Source organism: Agrilus planipennis, unplaced genomic scaffold (assembly GCF_000699045.2).
Source record: "Agrilus planipennis isolate EAB-ADULT unplaced genomic scaffold, Apla_2.0 scaffold27, whole genome shotgun sequence".
NCBI classification, from domain to species: Eukaryota; Metazoa; Arthropoda; class Insecta; order Coleoptera; family Buprestidae; genus Agrilus; species Agrilus planipennis.
The window spans coordinates 474,891-487,963 of NW_020439094.1; positions in this window are offsets into that span (position 1 = coordinate 474,891).

Sequence of the window (13,073 nt, forward strand, 5' to 3'; positions counted from 1 at the left end):
GTTCTGTGGTCTTAAACTATTATAAGACTACCGAGCGGCATGACCAAGAGACCATTGCTTAGCATTCGCGAGGACGCCGGTTCGATTCCGGGTTCCTCTGCCTTGGTCTACGTTTTTCTGTGGTTTCCTTGGATTACTTAGGCAAATGCTGGGGTAGTAATATTCCACAGATAATCTTTCATTCTCTTCTGTCTACATTTCGCCCGTCTCATCTTTCTCACTCGAATCATTACCCACTCATTCCTACGAATCCTAAAAGGAGGCTGAAGAGGGTCTTTCGCCCTACCTTTGGACGTAGTCAGCAGGCAGTCCATTGCTTAGCATTCGGGGGGATGCCGGTTCCATTCCGGGTTCCTCTGCCTTGGTCTAAGTTTTTCTGTGGTTTCCTTGGATCGCTTAGGCAAATGCTGGGGCAGTAATATTCCACAGATAATCTTCCATTCCCTTCTATCTTCATTTCGTTCGTCTCATTTTTCTCACCCAAACCCCCCTCTCCATTCCCACGATTCCTGAAAGGAGGCTGAAGAGGGCCTTCCGCCCTACCTTCCGGCGTAGTTCGGAGGGAATGCCCGCTCACCTACATTAGTAGCTGATAGGAATAGAACACCTAAAAGTATTAGTTTATGATAAGACTAGTGCCGCAACTTTTATTTTAAAAATTTAAGTTTTCTGTGTGTAAACAGGGTTTTTCCTGCAATTGTAACATTGTGCTTTTCTTCGTCTATTGCATTTTTGTTTCTATTGATTCCATCGTGTTCTATTAGTTGCAAATTTCTTTTTCTACAAATTTTCTTTTCTGTCGTAAGATGTGTAGCTTCAAGAGGAGTGTAATTTGAATTGCGTATAGCCAGTGTACTTTAACAAATTATTATGAGCGCTGGTACACTGCTGCACAACCGTAATTAAAAAGCTGTGCACTTATTAGAAACGAATAAGAACAACGACAGTTTAACTTAACAATTTATTCACTATATACAAAAAGGGATATTACTACGATGAAAAACAGATTCCTAATAATCAAAATTTTTATGTACAAAGTATTTATTATCTTTACAACCCAGAGGGGTGACAAATTGTCATTGGTAGCAGAGAGGGCGGCTTTTGATAGTAAACAAGTTTTGTGGGGTCGTTCAGGTACCGAGGTCGGCGACACGATTTAACCAAAATTTCCGAAAAGCATCAATGATCTGCCTTTAAGAAGATTAGGTACCAAAATTTCCGAGTACCCAAATAAGTTTTATGATGTACTAATAAAGCTGCGCCCTTGCAAACATGGACAAAATAACGTTGAACATTCTTGAATAACGAATTGAAATGAAATTTTCTCAAACTAACTATGAAATAAACATAAAGGAATATATAAATAAACATAAATGAATCTAAACAAGGAGCATAATGATTTTGATGAAGAAATTTGCATAAGGATGGCATTCCTGCAAAACAGGTGCTGTTTTTTTTTAATACTATTTTTAGCAATAATAAACTACACACACACTCGAATACACTGTAGAGGTCACTTCAGCCTTGTCACGCTCATTATGTGAAAGATAAAGAGGGATAGGTTTGGACACTTGGTTAATCCAAAATTACGGCCAGATTTTAAAAAAATAATAATTAATTCATTAGGAGATAGATAGATAGATATCTTTGAAATATTGTACTAATATAATTAAAAAAAAAACATAAGCAGCATTGTATATCGACATTTGTCTGGGAGTACTCCATGGTGGGTCAGTTACGTACGCGCAATGAGGTACTTTCAGACATAATTCAATCTAATAAATTTATATCAAAAAATACTCCATTTAATATTCAAAGAGTTTAAATTGATGTTAAACTTAAAATAGCTTGACTTCGGTAACTTTGTCACTTTCTGAAACTATTGATACGTTTTCAATGTTGGGAAACTAAAAATCATTTTTGGAATGACGGAGGACATATTCACCAGATTCTATATGGTCACACATAATGGATTTTTTTTTGGTATGAAATTCCACTAACACGTAATCATCGTAATCAATAGGTTCGTAATCAGAAAATAAAAGCTGAAAAATACCACATCTAATGTTTCAATGATAAATTCCTTACTTAGGAATGTATATGTCGTCGCCTTGTAAGGGCTCGTTTTCGGCAATATCCTGCTGATACTTATCAGTAGGGCAGAATAAAGCGGCACCACCAAAACTAATTAGCGGTGCATTTAGTTTTGATATAATAACGCATTGACGTTTAACTTGTGGAATTTTATATTGAACTTACATCTACTGTACACCTTTAATTACACTATATACATCGAACTGATTTGAGTCTTAATGAGTTGAATCTCTGATGTGAGACTCTTTGCTTTACATGATCTTAATCTGAATCTTGTGAGTCTGAATCTTGTGTGTCTCAATCTGTGTGAGTCTGAATCTGGTGAGTCTGTCTTATAAAACTTAAAACTAAGACTTAAATAAACTTAACTATGCAAATAAAGGGGGTGGAGTGTAGGAGTCCCTTCCTAAATATTATGGATGACAAGCTTCATTGGTCAATTACCACTGGGGGTGGTTCTGGTAGATACAATAGTCCCAGATTTCACCATCTGACCCGGTTTCCAGTGAAAGTTTACATTTATGGGGCAATAAAATGAATCGCTTTGAGTCCTCGATGGACCTGCACATTACAAGACATGAATTTATGACAGCCTTCTTGCTGTCAACCCTGACCAATTTGTTTACCCTTTTTACTTCATGATTTATAACAGTGCCATCCATAACACTATTTTACGCATAGGCACAAAAGAAACCCTTCTCGAAATCGAAATAAAAGATTTTGATACTTAAAGAAACTATTATTTCAAAAAAAAGAAGACGTTAAAAAGAAACTGAATTTTGAGTGAAACGAATTGATGAATAGGACTCGAACAGTATATAACTCATCATACTTAGGCTTTCTTTTTTTCGAAAGGTTTTTTGTCCTGTCATCTAATTTTGATGTTTACTTTACGTTGATTTCGTTTTCTAATGTTCTTTTTGTACCATTTTTGTTGACTTGTTCCAAATATTTTATTCGATTTTTTTCGGTAGTGCTTGAGTTCATTCTGGATTGTACTAGATTTTCGGTTAGTTTTCTAATACTTGTCTTTGGAAAGGGTCTGATAGCGGTCGGTTTGAGAATAAGCAGAAAATAATATTAATACTGGGGTTTGTAGTAGTTATATGAGTAGTTCACTACTTCATCCAACAGCGATTGCATTGTTATCCTGATTTTATCAATTTGAGAATCGATCTTATTGGAATTCTATATAATATACATGGAAGAAGTAGAAGGCATCTTTTGTTTTACTGTGATTGTCCCAAAAGCTCCTAGGAAGCTTTCTTTGATTTCGGAAAAAACAGATAAGCCATGGTGTACTTCGTTGGGACTTTCTGTATGATCCAAAATAATCATTAGAAAAAAGTAGGTAAACCAGTTTATACTAAGCTATATTTCCCTGTTGTTACAAATGAAAGAGGTCTTTGTCAACAACAAAATCCGGATCACTACTGTCGTCACAAAGGATTTCTTTCGAAGACGCCTACGCTGTGTTATCTTCAATTTTTTCTTATTAATTTTTTTTTTAATTTCGCCTATGTTTGGTATTATATTTATGTAATATTTTGAATAATAATCCTTTTACTGCAACTGTAATTTCGTTTTCCTTAATTTCTTCTGATTTGGTTCATACGCACTCTTCATATTTTGTGATTTCATAACGATTTTACCACTAATGTCAAGTTCTGTTTCATTTCCGGTGTATCTGGCATGTACATGTACATGTATATGTATATCGATTTCACTTCACTTACACTAGTTCACACAAAAACATTTGTTCCCCACTTATGGGGCTTATTTTTGGTTTCAGAGAACTACTAAGGAAGTTCAACTTCATTTTAAATTTATTTCTCGGTGAATCAGTGATTGGTATGACTGAATAGTTTGTTATAGTCTGGTTCATCTTAATATAATTATTCCTAATTTTATATACTAAAAGATTATCTTGATATAAACGGCGAGGTTTAAGAGTGGGTAGGTTGAATAAACGCTCCACATCCGAGTAATCTTGTTCGAAGTAATCAATAGGAGTCTTAATCGGTGAATTCGTAGATTTAAAATCATATGATGGCGTGGTTATAAACCCAAGGGTAGTATATGCCTTAGCAACAATATATTGCACATGATTCCCGAAACAATGTACATTATCCCCAACTCTTTTATCTGATCAACCCGGGTTATCGAAGTACCATCCAGAGAACGAGCGATAGGACACGCAGAATCATTGGAGCTAAATGACATAACAAACATCTTACCTAAATTAATGCGTAGGTTATTCTGCTTTGACCACTAATATTAAATCTAAATCCGCATGGACTTTAAATGCATCGCTAACATTGCCAACCCTATTGAACAATTTCACGTCATCGGCATAAATCAGTGTATTCAAGTATTCCAGAGAGTCAACCAAGTCGTTGATAAATAAAATAGACCCCAGGTGAGAATCTTGAGGGATACCTGAGGTAACCGGAATGAATTCCTACCTAACAGCTCCTTTCCTGCCAATAAGATATGAGCAGATCCACTTTAGGAGAATTTCATTAAACCAAATCTCTTCAGTTTAGACAGTATAATAAAAAAAAATTATTAAACAATATTAGATTAGTCACGGCAGACCGCTCCGCAATGAATCCGTGTTGGTTTCCCACAATCCTATCTGTATAGGTCGCAGCAAAATAATTTGCCACAATAGAATCTAGAAGTATTCAGGGTGGAGGTCGGACGATAGTTCGAGATATCATTTCTCTCACCCGATTTAAAAATTGTATGGACGTAAGCTAAGTTCTAGATACCTGGAAAACCCCCAGTTGTCAAAGAATCATTAAACATAGAAAGTTCCGGACCCATCAGAGTAGACCAGCATTTTAAAAAAAAATTGTGGTACCCCGAGTAAAAATAATTCATTAATTTTTCACTCAACTAAAATACCGCCAAATTAGCACCGTAAATTGTTCCAAAAAACGACGAAAAAAGGCCCGTTTGCAGGACTAAACCTCCGAAATAGCACTAAAATAGCACCGCATTTCAGTAAACCGCCAAAAAAGCACCGAAAAACCGCCGTTTTTCTACTAAAAGAGCGTTGGAACAGTACTCTTCTCGCATGAAATAACAAAAACTGATTAATTATTAATTAACTTTTATTTATGTTATAAAGTATTAAAGATTCTGAATATTGTAACAACTATCATTATTATTTGAACTATTATTACTATTGTTAATATTATGATTAATGTTATTATTACTTATTTTATTATTGCTATTTCCATAATAATTATGTGGCTGTGCATTATAATTCAATGCATCATCGCACCTGTCGCACCCACAGCAAATAGGCAGAAAAAATGTTATTATTCAAAAGTTATCCTACTGACATTAAAGTTAGTATACGTAATAATGCCCTCTAAATTATGACCTTCTTTCGGAAATGTAATATTTAAATTTTCAAAAGTCTGAGAAGTATTGTACATTTAAAAGAGAATATAAATATATGTATATTCATAAACATTAATATAAAATTTTTTTTACGACAAAAACCATCACTAACTATATCCTTATATCAATTTTAATTGATAAAAGTTATTAAATACTTTATGAATAAATTAATAATCCATAATCATTATTTTTGTATCTTGTGCTGTGTAGGAAGCCGTTTTCGGTGCTATTTTGGCGGTTTTTCGGTCGTTCTTGTAGACAGCCGTTTTCGGTGCTATTTCGGTGGTTTTTCGGTCGTTTTTGTAGGCAGACGTTTTCGGTGCTATTTCGGCGCTTTTTCGGTCGTTTTAATAGAGGTATTTTGGTCGTATTTTAGAGTTTTTAATTTTTGTCGTATTCACCGGCGCTATTTCGGTGGTTAAATAGTAGTTTTTAGACATTTGGAGCTAATTCGGCGGTCTTTTAGTCTTTTTCATTTTTACTCGGGACACCGCCAGGGCGAGGGTTAACATTGTTCTCAAACGTAGAAAAAAAATGAGGTTATCCGGATAGGTGTAATCATCAAAGACCGAATCCAAGTTAGCGTTCGGCTCAGATTATACTGAACCGAAGTAATCAGAGAACAACCCTGCAATACTGTGCCTACCACTGGCGTTACCGGGGAAATTCTGACCAGACTTAAGATTATTTACATATTTCTAGAAAGATTTAACATTCAACACTGTAAACCGACTTCTATATTTGAAATATAATCCTTATAAAACAAACAGAATAGTTCAAAACCCCAACGCCAAAACAAGACATTCTAGTTGTCCGAAGCACTTTTCGAAGTTTACTTCAGTCCCTGAAGAAGGTAACTTTGTTACCGAAAAGTGCTTCGGACAACTACAGTGTCTTGTTTTGGCGTTGGGGTTTTGAGCTATTCTGTTTGTTCTACAACAACCGCCAAAGTTTTTCCAATCTTCATATAATCCTTATAAAGTTTTCGTAAAGTCGTAAACATTTTGTGCGCAAATATGTACTTAAAATTAATGTAATTCTGATTAAGGTTTGTCCTTTTCCACTCAATATGAGCACACTTTTTATCAATTGATCGTAAATTTGTCCTTCTGTTCTTGCTGTCTTTTTTTTTTTTGGATCCACTTAGTGATTTCTTCTTTCCGAGGACTGACGATGTTTTGTTCCTGAAATAAAACGGTGAAGGCTCGTTTAACTATGCCCTGCTGGGTTTGTAACTCTGCAATTCTATTGTTTCCATCCGTTCTAAGGATGACTCGAATCACCCGACCCAATATCTAACGCGTGAGTGGCTGGTTGTCCTCCTCAATAAGTACCAGAACGCCTTCCTTCAACTGGTCGTGGGTATTCTTCCATTTACATTTTTGCTGGAGCTCAGAGACATATTCCTTGTTCTAGCGTGCCCACAGATGTTGCTGCATTTGTTGAAGATGTTAATGATGTTAAGATGATAATCGGTTTGTTGTCACCTCCCTCAGATCAGGATGTAGTATTGTGGTTAATGGTTGGCATTTGTTTTTTAAATACTATAATATACAATCTAAAGAAGTTTCACTTCTTACGCGTGTACACTATATATTTTCGTATATCTCGAATCTCATCATCATCATAAGGTCATCAGTCCTAAGACTGGTTGGACACGTACCTCCACTCTTTCCTATCCTGAGCTAAACTTTGCATTTCCCTAAAACTAGAACAACCCACATCCTTAATTATTTGCGAACAGTAATCTAATCTAGGTCTACCTCTACCCCTCCTAACTCCTGTTTCTGCCTCTAATATGTCTCTGACTAGACCTTCATGCCTGAGAAGGTGTCCTACCAACCTATCTCGCCTATTTTTTATTGACTTCCATAGAGTCCTCTGTTCTCCTATTCTTTCCAATACCTCTTCATTTCTAACCTTTTCTACCCACGATATCCTCATCATCCGCCTATAACACCACATTTCGAACGCTTCTAACCTTTTCTTTTCCGCCGCTCCCACTGTCCATGTTTCGCACCCGTACAACGCCGTGCTCCAAACATACACCTTTAACAACCTTTTTCGAATTTCTAAATTAACCGTTCGCGAGCATAGAAGTGACTTCTTTTTATTAAAGGCGACACGACCCTGCGCTATCCTCTGCTTTATATCCCTACTACTCCTTCCATCCTCACTTATCTGACTTCCTAGGTATCTAAAATCAGCCACTTCTTCTAATTTTTCGTCTCCTATCTTTATATTCGCTCTTTCCCTACTTTTTCTTCCCTTGCATACCAGTATTTTAGTTTTACTTTTATTTATTTTCATACAGTACTGATCTGTCAGTACCGCTTCCATTTTATTTAAAGCTATCTCTAGGTCCTCCTTGCTAGATGCTAATACTGCTATATCATCTGCAAATCTAAGCATACTAATCTTTTGCCCTTGCACATCTATCCCTACAGTTGTACTGTCTTTAATGATGTTGATGGCGTCTTCGATGTATAGATTAAAAAGTAGCGGTGACAGTGTGCATCCCTGCCTGACTCCCTTCCTAATATTTACTTCTCTACGTTGCATCCCCAGCTCTATAACTGCCTGTTGCTCTTTATACAAACTAAGTATCACTCTTCTATCTTTGTAATTCATCCCTACATTTTTAAGTATATTTAACATCTTGTCCCATTTAACATTGTCAAAAGCTTTCTCTAAATCTACAAATCCTATGTACGCACTCTTTCCTTTTTCTATCGTTTTCTCTATTGCTACCCGTAAAGCTAGAATGGCCTCCCGCGTTCCTCTATTTCTTCTAAACCCAAATTGATCTTCCCCTAATAGTTCTTCCGCCCTTTTTTCCATCCTCCTCTGTACAATTCTAGTTAAGATTTTTGACGCATGGGAAGTTAAGCTAATTGTTCGAAATTTCTCGCACCTATCCGCGCCCCTCTTCTTAGGTAATGTTACTACTACGTTCCGTTTATAATCCTCTGGGACTTTCCCCGTTTCGTAAATGTGACTAACTAACTTAAACATACGATCTCTAACCTCTTGTCCTGCATGTTTTAGAATTTCCCCCTGTATCCCATCTACACCTGGCGCCTTATTATTCTTTAAATTTTTTAATGCTACATCGAACTCTTCTCTCATTATGGGATAACCAAGCTCATCTATTTCCACACTATCTTCCTTCTCTAATATATCTCCTAACTCAGGGCCTGCGTAAAGGTTCTCTAAATATTCTTTCCACCTATCTGCCTTTTCCTCATTTTCTATCAACATGACCCCTGCCTCGTTTCTTATATTATTACTACTGTATCCTACATCTCTAAAATTCCTTTTAATTATATTATAAGCCTCATCGGTTTTACCTACTTCAAACTTTTCTTCTACTTCTTTACACATCCTATCAATCCACTGTTCCTTAGCTGCCCTACACTTCCTAATTATTTCCCACTTTATAGCTTTATATCTTTTTTGCCCTTCTTCGTCTGTCCTGTTTTTGTATTTCCGCCTTTCGTCTATTAATCCTACAATCTCATTTGTTATTCAGGGTTTCCTACTTTCGTTTTGTTTAAGACCTAGTACCTCTGTAGCTGCTGACTTTAGACTCGAATCTGACAATTGTTAAATGTTTTACAATGACGTAATTAAAGAGTCTATTTTTATATCGTGATTTTGGTTACTGTAGGATTGTATAATAGAATAATTAATGTTAAGTTTAATTGGTTTAATTACATTATCAATTAGAGCTGTTGATTTTAACGGCAAAGTAATTTTATTATTACGCACTCGGTAGATATCTTTAGGTATTACTGTGTCGTTACCGTCTGTTACATGGAATATTTTACATCGTTCTAAGCTAATTTTTTGAAGCCTATTTCAAATATCAGTTTTTTTATCAGCTTTAGCTTATGAATTTTAAGGGGGGTACTATTTTTTTCGAAAAATGTTAACGTAAAAAAATATTTAAAAGAAACTGTACTCTTTAATTTTCTTTTAAATGATTTTCTACTGTTTTTGAATGACGAAGTACTACTCTGAATACTCCATCAATCAGCAATAATCATCCATCATATACGTATTCCAGCGATCCTGGAATCGTTCATCTTGTTCTTCACTCATGTCATCGAAATTTTGTGGAAATGAAATCTAAATGACTGTAGAGGAAGTGACTGTGATGCTCATGTTGCATTCAAGTGACTGGACGTGAGACAACATCATTTGAACGCGCTCAATATGATCATCACTCTTTCTATTACCTGAGAAATTTTGATTAACCCAAACAAACGAATTCCATGCGTTCTTCTTGATTTCTGACATTGAACTGAGAAAATTGGGCTCGTTCGAATTTATAGGGCGTCAAATATGCCTGCTTTGAGCTTTTCTGAACTCAAATTCGGAAACTTGCTAGAAATATATTTAAAACATTGACAGTCTTTATGTAGTGCTTCAAAATATTGTTTCATGAAATCGAGTTCATGCATAGATGGCAGAATAATACGATTTTGTTCCACAAGAGGTATAGGTACGTTTATAACCTTACGGCTAATGCGGAAACAGTGCTTTCCTAGAAGGTCATAGTTTTCTTGTCCAATGTTCAGATTTGGCTCTACTATCTCATAAACATATGAAATAAGGATTTTTGATATAGCCTGCATGTTGTCCCAAAAGAAAATTAGTTATCTTAAAATCAACGCACATTATCCACCTATGTTCGCTGTAATTTATCTTATTCATGACTCATGACTAATGCTATTGTAAAATATTCTTCCTTAACTTGAATGTGCGATCGAGAGAGAGCCTATAGTTTGCTTTCGTTATGCAGTAGTGCATACATCATTCAAATTGCGTTATGATGAGTCGATAAATAAATGTCATTCATTTGTGTCATAACTCTGCAAGCTCATGACAATAATTGAATTATAATTATCAGTACAATTCACAAAATCATCATCTTCGGCTTTACCAAGTGCGGTAATAGGAAATTTTAGTTCCTTTAGATAGAAATTTATTTGATTCAACCGGGAAGTAAGTAATTTGGAAGGTTTTCGATAGTCCAAGGTTCCTAATTAAATCATTAAGCTCGTTTTGATTGAATGGTCTCGTTTCTAAGAAATTTTTGTTCAAACTCGTCATCGCTTACGAAGTCCAGCTCATTCCATTCTATTTTCTTCATATGTGGATGGTACCGGTAATGATGCTCTCCAAATCATTGCAGAATGAAACTTGAAAGAGGTTCTCTCCTTAGTGGCCCATAAAAGTAATTTCTCAATACCAGTTTTGCATACAATACTAGGCTACTTGTTATTTGTTTCCCAATGAAAATTAAAACACTCGAATCCAATTACTGTTTCATAAAGTCTGATGTAACAAAAACAATTTGAATCTTTAATGCAAACCCTTTTAGACGAAGATATGATAGATATTATAAAAATTTATGTAAAATGCGAGGGTAACAGATACCGGCAAAGTAAACAAAGTCAATTTGAGGAACGAATGAAGTAGCTATATGTTACAAAATCGAGCTGATTCAATAAAACAGAGTAGATTCGAAATCAGTGATTTCCTTTCGGTTAACATCCTTTTAAATATTTTATGCAACAAAAAAAAATTTGATTGTGTTGTGCTGTGTTTAGTTATCTGACTTCCTAGATACCCAAAATCAAAATACCCAATTCTTCTATTTTTTCTTTCCATGCATAGCAGTATTTTTATTTTACTTTTATTTATTTTCATACAAACATAAGAATGACGTAAATGAAAGGTATTTGCTTTCTCTTATTAGGTTTCTTAATTTGGTCAAGTAGGAATAGATTCGTATATTGACAATAACTTAGTGACCACTTAACTACATACGTACACAATGCACAAAGTTTTATTTTATTGTCATAATGGTATGCCTAACCTAAACCTTGTATATTTTAACAGTAGCTTGCGTAGGTAAAATAAAAAAAATACAACGTGTAATTATACAAAACCGCTACTGAAGTGAAACTTTTTCAGACAGGGGTTAAGGAATTGGTTTAATGGTATTATTTGTACACTCTGCTTCGCAAGGGTGCAATGCAGATAGAAAATATACTATAGAATGTCTTTATATACAACAATCACAGCTTTTTGTCATTAGACAATACAAACCGGCCGATACCGCCGCAACCGCTATGTCGCTGTATTTTAAGTCTGTAATATCTTCGAAAATATTCATTTAAATTACATGCTGTAAAGGGCCATATTGATCTATATTAAATGCACAATGTATTTAAAAGTACTTAATTGGATAAGGATTAATGCTGTATTGCTTAAANCTGCATTTTAAGTCTGTAATATCTTCGAAAATATTCATTTAAATTACATGCTGTAAAGGGCCATATTGATCTATATTAAATGCACAATGTATTTAAAACTACTTAATTGGATAAGGGTTAATGCTGTATTGCTTAAAATCGCTTCGTAAATAAGCCATTATTTCTCGTGTCTCGTCACGATTATTTTGTGTTTTTCGTCGACCAATACCCCAGATATTTAAATTATTTGACGCTTTCAACTTCTCCCTTAAATTTCCAACATTCAATTTTTTTTTCTTTTCGCTACGTTCCTAAATACTATCATTTTAGTCTTTTTCGTGAATTTTAAATATTTATGATTAATTTGTTCAACATTATATTTAACTAGCTTTTCCCCGCGGCTTCGCTCGCAGAAATTAATATTGTTTCTCCATAAAACTCCCAATTCACCCTTACAACGTTTTAATTTTATGTAATGTCTCCATCTTAGATTTCAAACACAAACGTAGCAACAACATTTTATCCTTAAGGGTTGATTTTTAAAAATTGACAAAATATGTATTTGCTTAATTTCAACAATGAGCAATCTTCGAGTAAATCCGAGTACAAATAAAATATACCCCATGGAAACATTGCAACCTCTTTTCATTTAATTAATAATATCAAACAGCATATATATCAAGTTTCAAGTAAATTCAACCACAAATAAAGTATGTCCCAAACAAAAATTGCAACACCTTTTTACCCCCACCCCTTTGGAGGTTGAATTTTTTTAAAATGTCGAGATAGGTCTTCCAGAAATTAAATAAGAGACTATTAAGACCAGGTTTCAAGTAAATCTGACCACAAATAATATACGTTCCATTTAAACATTGCATTGTGGCGGTATCCACCACATATTTTAAAAGTTTTTCTTTATGTGTACATATTGTAAATACCTTTCTAAAATATTTCTTTTCTATTTTCGATTAGGGTCTATAAAAATTCCTTCCTTTTGTAAATAATCTATTGTATCTTGCTTATCTATTTAAATAACTCTATTACTGTACTTTCCTATAATCCCCTCAGAACTAATTTAATTTCTGTATCTAAAATCACCGAAAACGACCGGGAGGTCCTATTTAGAAAAAACGAAGCAATCATCAGCGACCTGGATGGAAACGTCAAGCTGATAGCAGACCACGTTGGAGATTTATACTACCTGCGTGAAGCCGGAGAACGAGCTAGTGTAGCGGCAGAGGAACCATCGTGTAACACGGAGGCCAGTTTATGGCATGCAAGGCTGGGACATCTTCACAT